Raw genomic sequence first — 16,639 nt, 5'->3', positions numbered from 1 at the left:
AAATGGAGTAATCAGTACTGCACTCTGGCACCGATCACGGTGCCTCAGGCGGTCTCTCCACCACTCGTACTTACTCGCAGGTAGCCTCTGCCAACAGTTGCTCCCAACACGGGTAAGGTATAACACAAAAATTGAACCTCTGCGCTCCAGCCCCAGTACTGCCACTCCCTTGGCAATACGGACTTCGATGCGAGCCGAAGCAGAGGCTTGCACTGCTGAAGTGAGAGCGAGGCAAGGAGCGTATACCCCCAAGCCTGCGCCCCGTCCCAGGAGTCCCCACATGTTACCTGGGGGGTGCAAACTCACTCTCCTCTCCTCCTCCAGCGGTTTGGTCCTCAGATGAAATCTTTCTTGGCAACAGTGGCCTTGGCCTGGCAGCTCCTCTCCTCTGGGGCTGCCGGTCCTGGCCGCTACTGCTACGAAGATCTCAGGCTGCCACAGGGCACACACACACAGCGTCACTGAGACTTCCTTGACCTTCGGGTGCACGATCACCAGGCGCTCCACACGAAGGTCTCAGGCTGCGTGAAAATCACGCGCACAGCATCACTGAGACTCACTTTACCTCCGGGTGCACAATAACAACGCATATCCTCACGAAGGTCTCACGGTGCACAACGCATACACACACACAGCGGCGATGAGACTCACTTGGATTCCGGTGCACACGATAACTGGACAATCCTCACAAAGGGGTTCAGGCTGCAAAAAGCACACGTACACCGCGTTGGTGATCCTTGCTTCGACTCCAGGTGCCCATGATCACAGGGCACACCTTACGAGGCTGCAACATGCGCACACAGCGCAGCTGAGACTCACCTGGAAACTTTTGTGTTCCTGTGTTTCTGCAACAGGGAGCCAGCTCACCTCAGGCTCTTGGGGATAAGCTACTTCAGGACACAGCACACAGCAAAGGCCTTTCAAGCAGGTGGACACAACACACAGCAAAGTACCTTTAACCTTTCCTTGGTTAAAAACAGCAAACTTCAGGCCAGCCCCAGAACGCACAGTAAGGGTCAGTCCTCTCCTTCAGTCTATTCAGTTGTGTCCCCCTTGGCAAGGGTCCACTCTACCACGAAGTAGCTCCAGACTTGTTCACATTTGATCACGCCATTCTTCAAAGTTCAGGGTCTTCAGCTCTCATAGTTATACCCCTCAATGGCTTTGAAGTCTTTGTGTTCAGGGGGCACTGACCCCTGTTCAAACCAGTTCTGGCTTTCACCCTGCCAGTGATACCTTCTTCCTTTGATTGGTGGGGGTCTGGCTTCTCAATCACTGAGCAGGAGATGGGAACATTGTTTTATAGCAGCAGCCCAGGCCTCTTCACGTCTAGGGCTTTTTGCTCTCCCTACACTGCAGATGCAGGTCAGCCTGTTGCTGTCTCACCTCCTCATCTGGGTCAAGACATTCCCCAGATCCTATCACTTTCAAATCCAGACAGTCAATCCACAGCCAGGCAGAGAAACACAGAAATGATAGAGCACAAAAACTCAGCCACTTCTAAAAGAGTGGCTTCTAAACACACAATGCAAAAAACACCTTCATAAAAATATGTGTTATTACATTTTGAGTTTAGGCATACTAAAGTTCACCTTTTCATCTTAAGCCTGTGGTAAAATAGGCTGGAAAACATATTACACAGCCTTCTCATTCTATCTTATGGGCAAGATGGCCTTGCCACAGTGAAAAACGAAATGGAGATTATTTTACTGGTAGGGCATGGCACACACCGAACTACATGTCCTACCTTTCACATGCACTACGCCCTGCTCAGGGGGTACTCTGGACCTTCCATAGGGGTGTCTGATGTGCATAGAAAGGGAAGGGTAAGGTCTAGCAAGTGATTGCATTTGACAGAACAACATGGCAGTTTTACAAACTACATGCAGGCACTACAATGGCAGGCCTGAGTTCCCTTGTTAAGGCTACTTGTGTGGGTGGCACAATTAGTGCTGCAGGCCCACTAGTAGCATTTGCATTACCAGCCCTGGCATACATAGTGCACTTTACTAGTAAGGCAAACATACCAATCATGGACATGCGATTACCATTAAACTTTACACAGTGAGCACTTGCATTTTGGGACTGTTTAGTAGTGGCAAAGTGTCCAAAGCATCTAAATTGGCAACACCATGTCAGAAAAAAGGTCTTGGGGGAAAGCAAAAAAGTGTAGGGACTTTAGCCAAAAAGGGCCAAGTCCTACACAATGTATTTCTGCATTCTCATTTTGATGTTTCTCTATGTCAAGTTATTTTTGGCTTCGTAATAAATTAATTAACCTTACATAGTTGTCTGTGGTTACTATGTGTCCAGAGAAATTCGTATTGAATTGATTAGCATTATTAACGATTTTCTCCCCTCTACTGTTACATGATGCTAAAAAAAAATCAACGGATTGGGACTCTAGAACAGATCTAGAACGTATGGGCCAAGCCCTTTCAGTTGAAAGCAGAGTAGGATGGTTGGCACATGAAGTGAGGTAAGAATCCAGAATTAGTCTAGAAATGAGGAAATCTAGAACCCTAGAGCTACAAAATAGAGCCCAATGACTGAGAACGGTGAGCGATGGAACACCAGCGGAGACTGATGGAATTTGTTGGAGCGGCAAGATCAGTGGCAAATGGAGGAGTGAGTAGTAATAGGGATGTGTTGTGTGGAAGATTGCGGGAATTAATTGATTGTGTTATGTCTGGCGGAGTTGGTGTGAAAGTCTCGTGAATGTGGTTTTGGGCCAGAGGTGGTCCAAGGATTGAGATTTGAGTTTCATATCCCGTAGTGGCCTGATATCCCGGGATATATTAAATGGTGTAGCAGACATTGAGGTTATTGTAATTGTCTAACCGGAGAATTGAGGAGTTGTGGTGAGACATCATTGACAGTTCCACCGAAGACAGGGAACTTTGTATGAATGGAATGTATGGGAATCGTTTAGTGGACCTTGTGTACAGAGCCAAACTATACTGATTCAGGTGACCAGCACAGGCCAAGGGTTGCCATGTGTGAATGTTCTTGGATGACTGATTTCTATCGATCCTTTTAGATGGAAGACAATTATGGAGTTTATGATGCTTGTGTACGTGAATGTGTTTGGAGAAATTGTGAAGGAGGGTGAGCCTCTGCGATGAGTGAAGGTGATGTCAGAGTGTGCTGCACTGTGATAGGTCAATTGGTGTAATGTCGCGCTGGGATTGGTTGGTGGTCATCAGGAGATTGTGGTTGGGAAAATATTGTTCATTGTAAAAATTTAATAACCTGTAATTGAATCATGCAATGTTTTAGGGTGTTGCGGGATCTTTCAATGGGTGATCAGGGAGGAAGAAGTGACACCAGAGGGTACTCCAGCACACTATATGGTGACAAAGGTAGGACTCCATACTATAATTTGGCTTCAACATTGGCACAAAATCACAAAAAAACAGGTAATTGTCCAGGTTCTGAGTTATTTTGGTTGGACGTGTTGTACCAGTTAAGAGTAGTGATGTTTACACTGCGACCTTTACCTAGACCAATACAGTTTGAGGCAAAAGACGTGTGGACCTGGGCAGCACATGCAAAGAACAGGGAAATATATCAATGGAAGATAAGGAAAGCTTTGAGGATATATCAGGAAGCACAATGGGAAGCACAGCTTCGAGATGGAGAGTGGATACTGTGAAGGAAAAAAGTTGTACCCAATGCTTATAGGAGAGGAAGATTCTCAAAATCGAAATAGAAGGGAAAATGGAAATGATGGGACTGATACTGAGGACAGCTTGTTGGATGGGTTGTTGTCAGAGCCTCCTCCACCTTACAATCTGCACTCAGAAGAGGGAAGGAGAGAGTTGGCAAGGGCAGGGAATGCAGAGAGTATGTCAGCATATCAAACAGGTCCTAGTACAGGTGTTGTGGGAAGTCTATTTGCAGGAGGAGAGGTGGGACAGGAGTATCATCCTTAAGAGGTATGAAACGAAATAGAGTCAGCGCTGCTTCAAGGTTGCCGTAAGCTCTTACAGTACTGGTCTCCATTGGTCCTGTTGTCCTGTGTACGACCTGAGCTCAGTGTGAACCCTCAGAGGGCGACAGTCCACTCAAGCAGAGGGAACTCGATTGGGTAGGTCAGGGAACATGAATGGAAGTCGTCCATCTGTAGTGCCTATGGAATCTAGTACCCTGTTACCAGCCACTGCTGATCCTTCAGGAATATGCATTGGTTCCAGTACTATACGATCCATACCCATGGTGAGCATAAGCTCAAACTTGAGGATGTCGGAAATACCAGTGAGGGCCCCTGTGGTGCAACATCAGAAAGACGTGCAAGTCTGGGAGCTGCTAGAAATCAACATTTCTTAGATGCTACAGATTTAGAGACTTGGTTAAGAGATCACAATAGCAGCAAGGAAAGTCAGAACAGTATACCGAGTCAGGAAACCATCAAGACTGCTGTAAAGGTGAAACTTTTGGATGGGGGATGCTGAAGGCTGAGGTAGAAAACATTATTAGTGGGAATTTGCCTTTGGAAAGTATAGCGACCTATGAGCCAGATGAACTGTTGTTTATAGCAAAGGATGTCACCTGCAAGGTGAGACGGCACACAAGAAGTTTTCTGAACTAGCTCAGAGGTATATAGTAGACTTGTCTCGAAAGAAAATGCTACAGGGAAATTATAGGCTTAATTATAGTGATCAGGAGCTTGAAAAAAAGAAAGTGATGGCATTAAAAATACATATCAGGAAGTTGGTTATTGGGATAGGAGCTTGGAGTATGCTTCATTAATGGGAGGAAATGTGGTCTAAGAAGAAAAGAGCTAGAAAATAGACAGGGAAATGCCACCTCCAGATGGGTGAACACCGAGAGATGAGGTGTATCCACTACAAGAGGTGCCTAGTGGGTATGGGCATGTCCCTTGAAGTAGAGCATACCTAGCTGCATTTACAAATGATTTTCGTAGGTTGAGGGAGAAACCTGCTGAATGGTAGAAGCAAGTCAATCGCTTTGTTAAAATCTCAAAAGTGTTGCAGATTGGCTTGAATAATCTGTTTAAAATTGTTGTCCCTAGTGATCTATGGTCTGCATGTATAGATTTGCCTACTGCTGAGCCAGAGAGGGATCTTGTAACTCATGATCCTTTGCCCTTGGTTAAAAAAAGTATGATCAGGTGATCACATGGTTGCAGTCCAAAAAAACCCTAACGACGTTGATTGGGTTATGATAGATTGAACGACCCAGGAGCCTTAAGAGTGCCTATTATGAAAGGTTCTAGCAAGCCTTCAAGTAGTACAGTGGGTTAGATACGCTCAACCCCAAATACATTGGACTGTTTGTCTCAATATGTGTGATAGAATTGAGAACGGAAATCAGCCTCATAATCCAGCAAAATTTGACCTGCTGGCAAATTAAGTCAGCGGATGAAATTCTATGGTATGCCAGATATTGCAGCGATAAGGTGGATTCTAAGCACAGGACAATAAAAGAGAAGCTAATGCTCGTTCAAATGCGAAATGCATAGAAGGGAGAGCAGATGCAGGCACCAGGAGGGACAGTAGGTCTTAATTAAGGGAATGTTCAAGAAGGTGTTCAGGGCACACCCGGTTATGCTGGACAAGGAAGAGGGAGAGGTTTCCCTATAGACTCCAAAACTGGGATAGATATTGCTACGCTGAAAAAGACAACTGCATGTCATTTTTGTCACAAAATCGGACATTGGAAGCAAGAGTCTCACTTCCAGCGAAACAGGTGTAGGAGGGAGAACTCGTGCAAGTGACAGACGCGGTAAATCATGGGGACATGGCCAAGATTCAATAATGCTGGAGGAAATCAGAATCAGTTAGTGCAAGTGCCACAACCTCAGAGAATCCCACTGGGCAGTCCAACGTACCATCAGATGCCCTTTATGGAAGCATAAAGGGATTTGATCAGAACCCGTCCCAATGACTGTGCCTGAGAGGGGAGGAAGATAGTACTCTTGGAGCAGTCTTAGAGGTAGACCAGAATGGACCATACATAGACGCAGACGTAGATGATCATCCAATCACATTTTTGATTGATAATGGTGCTATCTGTTCTACTTTGAGATCTGCAGTAGTCCCAAAACTACTGACAATGACATTGCTTTCAAACCAAAACCATTGCGTAGACATGTTTCCTTTACTGTCAGTGGCGGACATGCCACTGGACCTGAGAGGCACGGTCTCTCCAGTGTGGTATGGGTCTTCACGGGAGAAGAAATCTGACTGATTTGAGGTGTCGAGCCAATCCACATACAAATTATGCCTAATGCAGAATTGTATAGAACACCTCAGTACAACCTAACCTCGGAAACAGTGGCAGGGATTATACCTGTGTTTGAGTCAATGATTGCACTGGGCATACTAAAAGAGATCCTAGGAAGTCTGTACAATTCACCAATTATGGGATTGCAGAAATGTCAGGTCGACATTTGTCAGGCATTTTTCTCCATCCCATTGCATGATGAAAGGCAATTTTATATTTGCTTTCCATTTGTTAAGTTGTGTCTCAACATGGTGTTGTATCCCTCAAGGGTATAATGAAAGCCCATCCATCTCCAGTGAGGCCTTGAAGAAAAATCTAGAGAGTTTAATTTTGCCCCAAATATCAGTGCTAGTCCAGTATATTGATGACCTTATTGCATCTGAAACACCGGAGGCTTGCAGGGTTATTACTATTGCCTTACTGAATCACCTGGTTGACAATGGACATACGTTGTCTCCGAGCAAACTTCAGTACTGCATGACTGAAGTTCAGGACTTAGATCACTGAATTGAGAAAGGCAAGAGGAAGGTGTCACCAGAGCAAGTAGAGGCGATCATGAAAATGAATCTGCCCACTACTCAGAAAGAAGTCAGGATCTTTTTGGGATTGGTTAGCTACTGCCGACAATGGACTCCAAATTTCTCCTAGATGACAAAGCCTTTACAGGTGTCGACCCACAACGATATGAGTTATCCAGTACCTTATGATAACGAGATCATGAAACAGTTATGTACTGCCTTAAGTGCGGTTCAAATTCTGCATTGTAGTTACAGGCCAGAGACATCAAGCATTATGGAGCAGATCATTGGGACATTAAATATGAGGTTGGCAAAGGCAAGTGGTTTGACTTCTTTGAAATATCCTGATGCATTGCCTTTGGTCCTAATGAGCCTGCATACATTCCTGAAAGGAGAACTGGGCTATCTCCGCACGAGATCATCATAGGAAGGGTCATGCGCTTACCTGCAATGCCATCTACAGCTTTGATAAACATCACATATGACTTGATCCTTGACTACTGTAAATGATTGGCTGATGGGGTTTGTTCTGTGTCTCACCAGGTTGGAGCATAACTGCACTAACACGAAAGACCTCTGTCATGACCTGAGCCCCAGAGTTTGAGTGCCGGTCCGAAAGCATGTCAGTAAGAATTGCCTTGATTTGCTGTGGTGTGGACCGTACCAGGTAATATTGTTGATGATTACTGCTGTGAAGTGTGGAAGACTACCAAACTGGATACATGCTTCACAGCCCCGAGTCCTGAAGAGACTGGATACCCACCAGGTCGAGCTGAGAGGGGTCAAGCTACACTAGATCCAGGTATAGACTCTGAGGGAGATGGTAACGTTGTGAGTGGTATTGAGTCTGACTCAGCAGAAGAGACTGGTGTGGAAATTGGTTGTGTAAAGTCAAGGAAGAAAGAGGTTGCAAATGAGTCATGGCCTGTGAAATCAAAAAGAAGAAACTTGAGACTTCCATCTGAGAAAAAACTTGTACCAATAAATGAATCATCTGAGTCTGATCAGAGTGGGTCGGAACAAGCTCAAGGGTGTGTGAAGAGATCAAGGAGAACAAGAGTGCTGTGTCAGACATACTCCTCTCCCATGTGGACTTATCTAACCACAAATGCCGGAGAGAGAGAAGTCCGGGATTTTGAAACAGATTGTCGAGATCCTGCTGAGAGTTCCTGGAATAGAGGCTAATGCAATGTTGTCATTGATCATGCCTTATCCACCAGTGTTGAGTGGTTTACGGACTGTGATACTGCAAGACATAGAATTCCCAAGCTTTGAAAATCAGCCACCTCCTCAGGAGATTGCGGTAGTCAGAGCTGAACTGTTACAGCGAGGCATTAATGAGATTGGTGCTGATCTCATAAGGGATGTAAATTGAACTTTGAACTGTAAATAAAGATTTGCTTGAAAGAAGATAACATAGGCCCGAGTGGAAGAAGAGTATAATTAGGGCTCTTCCCTTTAGAAGACGGAAGTCTTCCAAGCTGTGTAAATATTGCGCCAAAGACTGTTATGAGAATTTAAAGATCCAAAAAGAAGTTGCTCAAAGACTTTGCTGCTAGGACATAAGAGGTGTAGAAAAGATGACTCTGTGTGTTAATTCTCTTACAGCTACAATCCAAGCCACTTTGAAAATGGATCTGGAAATTCAAATCATAGGCACAGTTGTATCACAGGTACACTAATTGTAGGAGTAAATAAAGTGCTAGCTGTAGTCAATATTGAGTCCATTTTGAGAGCACACGAAGCTGAGGTACAGGGAGTGGGGGTACATGGGACATCCACACCTATCATTACTACCTTAAAAGAGGGTACATTAGGATCTGGTAGAGGTTTAATAGAGCAAACTAGTTGCCTTTTGCATGTAGACTTGTCTAAGGGTGATTATACGCTGAATGCTTATGCAAAGTTGCTGTATAAATATGTCAATACTAAGGATGTGAGAGACTGTTATGTGTGTATGCAATTGCCTGCTTCGGTCGAGGAGGGTATCAGGTGCCATCACCTGCCCTTGACGTATGGTATTAGTTGTAGTTTGCTCCTTAGCATGTTTTATGGAAAGCGTCATTAAGAGGACTATTACAACAATTATGATTCGGTACTTTCATAAGTTCCAGTCTACAAACATCTGGACAAATATGATTATTACAAGCAGGAAGAGAGAATGGAAAATGATTTGGTACCCACAGTAACACTAGACAATGCTTATGCACATAGTCACAACTTAACTTGGACATTAATAGATATAGAAAAGAAATTAGAGTACAATCATTTAGGCTAACTGTTAAGCTTATTGGTAGGGAAGAAAACTTTGAATGGAATAAGTGGGAATTAGCTCACAAGGCTAAGGAAAGTTGCGGTCCTATTGCTCTAGATTGGGAATACCGAGGCAAATTTTGCATTCAACAGGTACATACCTGTTATGGCACTATCTTTCTGGGACAGAGTGTGTGCGATCACATATTCTTGATTGATTCTTCTTCAAAAAAGTTCCTCCAAGAAGTAGTACGAGTGGTCCAAGGAGTATATTTTGTGTGTGGAAAGAATGCCTATGTTCGGCTTCTACCAAATGGTAGGTTACTTGTTACGAGGCTGTTATGTTTCCAAAGATATACCATTTGGAAGATTTGGAGAGTTTGGAGGGATAGTCGAACCATAGAGAGAAATGTGGATTGAGTACTGGTAAAATTGTGGTAGATATATTTGGAGCGATGAGCACTAGTTTGGAGGTAGTATTGAATGACTTTAAGATTAGAAGGTTATCTACCAAAGTGGATACGTTTTCGGTTAACAGAGCTCATTCATTGTTGCTCGTAGATGGAGAGATGGTTTCGAAAATGGCTATGGTAACGCAGAACCACCTTGCTTCAGATGTGTTATTGGCAAAAGAGGACGGGGTCTGCTGTATGCTGACGGTCCAACAATGTTCCACTTACATTCCTGATAATAGCAAAGATCTGAGAAGATACATAAGTAACATCACTTAGATACACCATGAGTTAAATGACTTGGCAGCTGAGGGAATTTGGGATAAGATTGGAAAAGGATTTGGAAAAGTTGGAAGTTGCTTTGCTAACCTGGGAAATGGAATCCTCGGATATATCTTGAAGCCGATAATAACTGTTGTGGTCTGTCTTATCATCTTGCTAGGTATGTTAAGAGTGTACATATGGCATAAGTCAAGGCACTTGGAGAATTCCTTTAGGGAGAGAGAAAGAAGAGTGGAAAGACTGCAGGACAGTCATTATCAGATTCATAAGCGGCTGAAAGAGTTCAGACAAAAGAGACTAGATACGACATCTGAAACGTAATAATGTAAAATGTGATGTATTTAGCTTATTAAATAGAAAACGTGAAGAATTAATGTAGAAAGTAAATGTAACAAGCAGAAAACACTAACGTGAAGAACTTGAGTTGTGCAACTGACAATCATTCATTATTAAATGTATTTATTAATCGTGTCATTTTCCATTAGGTAGGAATGTTATATGAACGTGCCTTATTTCCTATGCAGTTTTGTTATGCTCATATGCCATTTCTCTTGAGTTAGCTGAATCTTGAAGGTCTGAAATGCGTTTCTCTGGAAGCTCACACTTTAGAATTAGCAGTTTGCATTTTAAGTGTGCTGTGGATTTAGTTCAATTTCAAGTTTTAAGTTGCAGGTTGGAAGAAGCGGCCTTGTTAGCTAGAATAAGGTCTTTGTTTTATTAGTCAGGCAAGGAGATAAGGGGATACATCACAAGCTAAATCTGATAAGGGGGAACTGTTGTATTTTCTCACAGGAGAAGGCCTGGGAATCAAACTCAACATGTTACAGTTCAGGAACGTCTCTGTCCCGTGGAAAAGTACGTATGAGATCATGGTCAGTGCAGATGGTGTGACCCACAAGGACTTTTGGGAAGATACTTGTAATATTGGAGCGTTGCAAGTAGGGAAACAAGTCCACTTCTTCACTGCCTTTAGAGAGAGAGGATCTCAGAATGAGCTCTGTCTTTATGGCTTTATTCTATTCGACCCATCGATGGTTGAGAGACTTCTTAGGAAGACTCCACATGGTGATACCTTTTTTTATTCTATCCCTTAATTAAGCTTAAGTAGGGATGTCATTTTCATGCTAGTGAAGGAATAGATTGATGCTTTATAATCATCGACCCCCGATGCCGGGATATTTGGACTCATTATTTCTGATCCTCTGTATCCTATTTCTTGAGTTAATTGATTTGTGCTAGTTGCACCAACTCAACTTTATTCGCAGATGTGTCTTTATGTTGATTCCAATGTATTTCTACACTCTCATATTGAGGTGTCTCTGTGTCCAGTTATTTTTAGCTTTGTAATAAATTAACTAACCTTACGTTGTTGTCTGTGGTTATTATGAGTCTAGAGAAATTCCTATTGCATTGATTGGCATTCTTAACGATTTTCTACCATCTACACTTACATGATCCGAAAAAGAGCCATTGGATTGTGACTCTAGAACAGATCTAGAACTTATGGGCCTGAACCCTTCATTATGGTGGGTGATTGACCAACAACAGATCTGAATACTCACCGCCTCATGATGAGATAACTGATAATCGGAAGGGGAGATACTGGTTTACTGGTTAATGATCCCAGCCGGTACCTCTCCCACTCCTTGTGATGGGCATCATAATTTTCCAGGCCTAGAATAAGCAATAAAATGCAACTACTAGAATTACTGGAGCCATTTCTGCATATGTTGCCCTGATTCCAGGCCCATCCAGTCCACTGCTATGTCTCTTTGGATGGTATTTACAACCCAAAGCTGTAATACTGTGCTTAGAATGGTAAAATGCCTTTGTCATTTTTTGGCTCGGCATAAATAGCACCTAGTAATGCTGTGCTTTGAGACATTTTGAATAAATGGCAAAAGGATTTGTCACTTTTCTAGCTCACTCTGGACAATGGGCTTATTTGTTGAAAAATTGTCAGACAAACCAGACATTTGAGTTGAACACATTGGTGTTTTTTTTGGATGCAGGAGCAGCACCCCATTAAATATTAGTAAATACCCAGAATTCCCTATTTCCCTACTTCCTTGTTCCATAATTTATGTCAAAGTTTGGGAATATACTATGCGATTCCATGTGTCTAGACAAAGTTATGCTTCTCATAAGAACTCTAACAAGCATAACACATTTGTATTAGGAGCTGCTTTTACTTATTCTCGGTTAGCTTGGATGGTATTTTATCTATGCAAATCTGTAATGGTGTGTTACATTTTAAAATGCCTTAATCATAGTTTAGCTCTGCATGGATAGCACCTGCTAATCCTATGCGTAAGGTCATAGCTTGAACTTTCAGAAATAGTGTGAAAGTAAAAATAGTCTTGCAGACTAAGGACCCTAGAGCATGTTGGTTGCATGGGATTTAAGTATTTACCCAGTAAACAAGCTTTGGCATATCCAATAGGCATCACCTTTAGAGCCTTATATGTGTTTAGCCAGAGCTATTGGCTTTTCCAATATCATTAAGCTATGTTGTAGGTCATTGTGGCTGCTGTGCAGCATGTTGAAAAGTTATAATAAAAACGTGTTATGAGCATTGATGTTACCTTCTATACCACCAAGAAGACATTATGAACAACCTTATTAAAAAAGATTTAACCTAAAAAATATCTTCTAGTTTCTTTGTCTTTGCAATGCTGGCAACTTATTCCTGCCTGTTCTAATGCTTGTTTGTTATAGTTTTTTTTATGGGCTGGGGGGACATAAACAACGGGAAGGTGGAGGTTAAGAAATAGTTCCTAAATTACAACACGAGCAGAGGGCGGACACTAGGAGAGAATTAACAGATGCCAAATTCAGAGGACAGACTGAGTTGGTGCCGAGTGATGCTTAGGTGGTGCTGCTGTGCTGGTACTCAGGTGGCGCTGAGATGATGCTGAAATGCTGCTGAGGTGGGACTGCGCTGGTGGTGGTGCACTGATGTGAAGGTGGCCTGCTGAATTTTGCATAAGCATTCCCACAAATCAGCCTCATGTATATAGTTATGAATCTACTTAAAATAGTTGCCAAAACAGTATTCAACCTTCCTTGAATGGCATAACAAAGGTTCTCAAAATGCAAATATTCTACTCGACATCCTTTTGTAACAAAATACATGCTTTCTATCATTAGCACAGTATTAAAAATCCACTCTATTGACAAGTTTGGCATATTGCCTTTGTCATAATTTTTCATAATAAATAGATCAGGCTTATAGCCTCCATCAATAGCTTGTCAGCAATGTTGTCCTTTAATTTACTTTCTGCAGAAGCAACAAGAGACTTTGTGTGTGCGCATGCTTCAGTTAGTCATGTGCATGTGATTTAACTATATTTGTGATCCACCTTCTTCAAGGCCGTCTATCTGTTGGCACACATGTAGATGCTTGCTTAGTTTTGCCGAGCCTAACAGCAGCTAAAATTGAAGTAATAAAAGCTGTAAGTAGCTGTGAGACTGAAAAGTGGGGAGATATGGGTCTAAGGTATGCCAACCCCAGCTGGGGGCTGTGGAGACTATTTTACTGGTTGTCCCTGGAAGATCACTGCCGTGTTTTAAACAGTCCATGATAAAGCTTTTAACCGAGAAGTATACTTGGTACGGAAAGTTTCCTTCGGAATCACTTTATTATAAGAAGATACAACTTGTTAGACAAGTTATGCTGCCAATTTGTCTCGTACATCAATGCCTCATAATACATTATTTTTTTATTACCACAAAATTTTCTGTCGTGCATTGAATATTTTTTTCAGCTCATTATGCAGGAATGAGCACATCGTTAGAGCACTAGAAGATGGGAAAGATTTTACAGCAACAGTTTGAGGACATCCTTGGAGAGTGCTTGATTAGTTCAACAATCTGTCACTTTAATTAGATGTGAAATCACCCACTTTCACTTTCTAGCGCCCTGCACTCCCTTTTACTCTTGGACCCTAGTTTTATCCTGGGTGCTAGATTGCTTGCTATATATAAAATATATAAAAATATTTTAAAAAATGGAAAATAAAAAAACAATATTAGAATTTCAATATTTTTTAAAACACTGTTTTCAATTTATATTAAAACTATGTAATGTAGTAAATCTGTATCAAAAAAATAAATATAACAATTAATACATTTAAAAATTGTCATTGAAAAAACCTTTGAAATTCACAGAAAAAAACATAGGTTTCAGACATGTTACATTCAGGAATTAGCATTTAAAAAACCTTAGAAATTCACAGAAAAAAACATAGGTTTTAGGGGTGTTAGTTGGACATTTCACTCGCACAAAACAATTGAAATTCCTCCGTTATAGTTAGTTGTACTAACTATAACTCACGCGCCCGCAATCCATCGCTGATGATGTCACATATAACATCATTCGTGACATGGTCAGTGACATCACTGATAGCATCACTGATGACATTTCAAATGACATCACTGAGCTTTGTGTTTGGAAATGAGTCATAACATGCAGAATCGTCAATGAAAGCACTGAATTCTGCCTGGTTTGCCTTTTTCCAGGCTTTTCCTTCTGATAAAATAAACTGTCAGGGGAAAACAGCAGGGGTATCAACATTAGATAACAGCTTGGTATTCCAATCCCTGAGCAAATTCCTCCTTGCAAAGAGATTACTATTTAGGGGCAAAGTAGAATATCTGGTAGTGAAGAAGTCATGAGCACAGGTGGGCTTTGTAATAAACTGAAGGTGTTACAACGACTAAACCAGTGTAACTTCATTATCATCATATTTGCTTTTATAGGTCAAAACTTTTGGCTTGGTAATAGCTTATTTTGAGAGCGCTCATTCATTCTGCTGAAATGAGGCAATAGGGAATGCGAGTATTGCAAGAGAACACGTTATACATGGAGACCAGGGTTCGAGGTGGGTGAAATCAGCAGGGCACGGCGTGCCCATACTTCTTCAATTCCAATGATTCCGTTCCCCTACTTTTTTATATTGAAAATGCATCCCAGGACGCAAGAAATCACCATTGCCTATAAATAAAGCTTGGTGTTCCTGGCCTTTGAGGACGGGCGGCAGAGAAGTAACAGAACTCTGTCTTTTCCTTCTTGCCCAGAGAAGAAAAAAACAGTGTCCACTTCTGCGCTGCCGCTTCAGCTGCCCCCCCACTCTTTCCTTCTTCCCACTCTTTCTGTCTAGCAGTTCTTCTCTTACTGAAACTTGTGACTTAAAGATGGGGTTCACACTCTCTTTCCTCCCCTTTCTTTTATTTGCTCCCCTGTGAAATGGATAAAAAAAAAGACAAACATTTTTGCTGGAAATGTATTTTTCTGACATTTTAATTCCTAAGTGCAGCATCTGGAATACAAGGTTAAAAATATGAAAAATAACTGAATAAAGTAAGACAGAGTGGTAGCAAACTGGCCAGATTGATTTCATTCACACCCAAACACAATAGCGCCACCTTTACAGAGTTTCCCAGTGAGTGCTATTTTTGTTTTCTTGTCTTTGTTTTCCCTGGGCTTGCAACCTGTGCACCAATCCTGGATGTACTGCAATGTGCGGATTGGTAAACAAAATGTGTACTGCGGCTCTGCGCCCAGGGATGTGGTCTTTTTCCCATTCTGCTTACGTTTTGTAAGGATATAAGCAATGGAGATTGAAATGGGTCCATTCAGGGCCCTGTAGTCATGTACTTAACTTTTTAGGCAAAAGCACTCATTAATTTCTGAATAGTGAGTGTAAAAGCGTTAAGATAACCATGTTGTTCCTGCTTACATTTCACATGGTTTGCTAAATTTTGCATTCCCTATGAGCAATTGGTTTGTAGTTGAAGGCAGTGTGAGTTTCACTCAGTGGGGCAGTATGGTGTTCGGTGGGGGAGAGGATGTAGCACTATGGCCAGAGCTGCCGAATTTGGAACTGGGGAACCAGGTTCAGCCCTAATAACCAATCCACCAGACCACTCTCCTGAGAGCACAATCCCATGCTAGACCTTAGAAGGCTTCACAAGACCTTAGAAGCCCTGGTGTCTTAGCACCAGCAGGTGGACCCTAGCAGTAGCCCGTGTGGGTTAACCTTCAAGGTTTGTCCACCCCAACCCATACTGAAGTTCACCTCCAGTCTTGCCGGCAGGCCTAAGAAGCAACACAGCTTAGAACAACAGAGACTCCTTGAGAAGGGCCAGCTCTATGGCAGTGCATCCGGTGTGACTGCACCGGGTGCTGACTTTGGGTGGAGGCATTATGTTTGCAAGGATATTAAGGTATTAAAAGTGCTTGCTGCCTCCTTCTTGGCATCCAGCAATTTTTGTCAACAATAAAAATGTCATGATGACTCTGGTGTTTAAATGTTCTTCCTAGAGAGAGATCATTTTGTCTATTGGAAGTTTTGATTCATGGAAAGGTAGCTCAGAGGGTTAATGTGCCTCCTGCAAAGAACATGTACCATGCAGATCAAAAGTGCACATAATGTAAATAGGCCAGTGGGCTACTGCTTTTGTCTGAGAGATCATTTTGTTACTTGCAGTTTATAAGTTAAAATCCTAACATAGAACAGTGAGCTATTAACTTTCAGCTAAGAGCTGCATACAAACTGCAAGGTATACATTAGAGTGTTATGTTGTGCATTTTTCATGTAAAGAAATAACTGCTTACCTCTGCAGCATAAAATAAGATAAAATATATTTGTCTTGAAAAGATTTAAAATGAACCATTTCAATATTTTTTTTTCATGCAGGATGCAACATTATTCAAGTGGTAGTAACTGTACATTGGGAGGTATTGCCAGAATGAAAGTATTTTATATCACAAAGAGGTCATATGTATAGCAAGGAATTTGACATCTGGTTAAGGGGACGTAGACACGGAAGTCACTGGTGCATTGAACAGAATTGATAGAAGTGTTTTGAAAATGACCTTCA

The sequence above is a fragment of the Lissotriton helveticus genome, chromosome 2_1 (genome assembly GCF_964261635.1).
Source record: "Lissotriton helveticus chromosome 2_1, aLisHel1.1, whole genome shotgun sequence".
In the NCBI taxonomy this organism is placed as follows: domain Eukaryota; kingdom Metazoa; phylum Chordata; class Amphibia; order Caudata; family Salamandridae; genus Lissotriton; species Lissotriton helveticus.
This window is presented reverse-complemented; position numbering follows the sequence as displayed.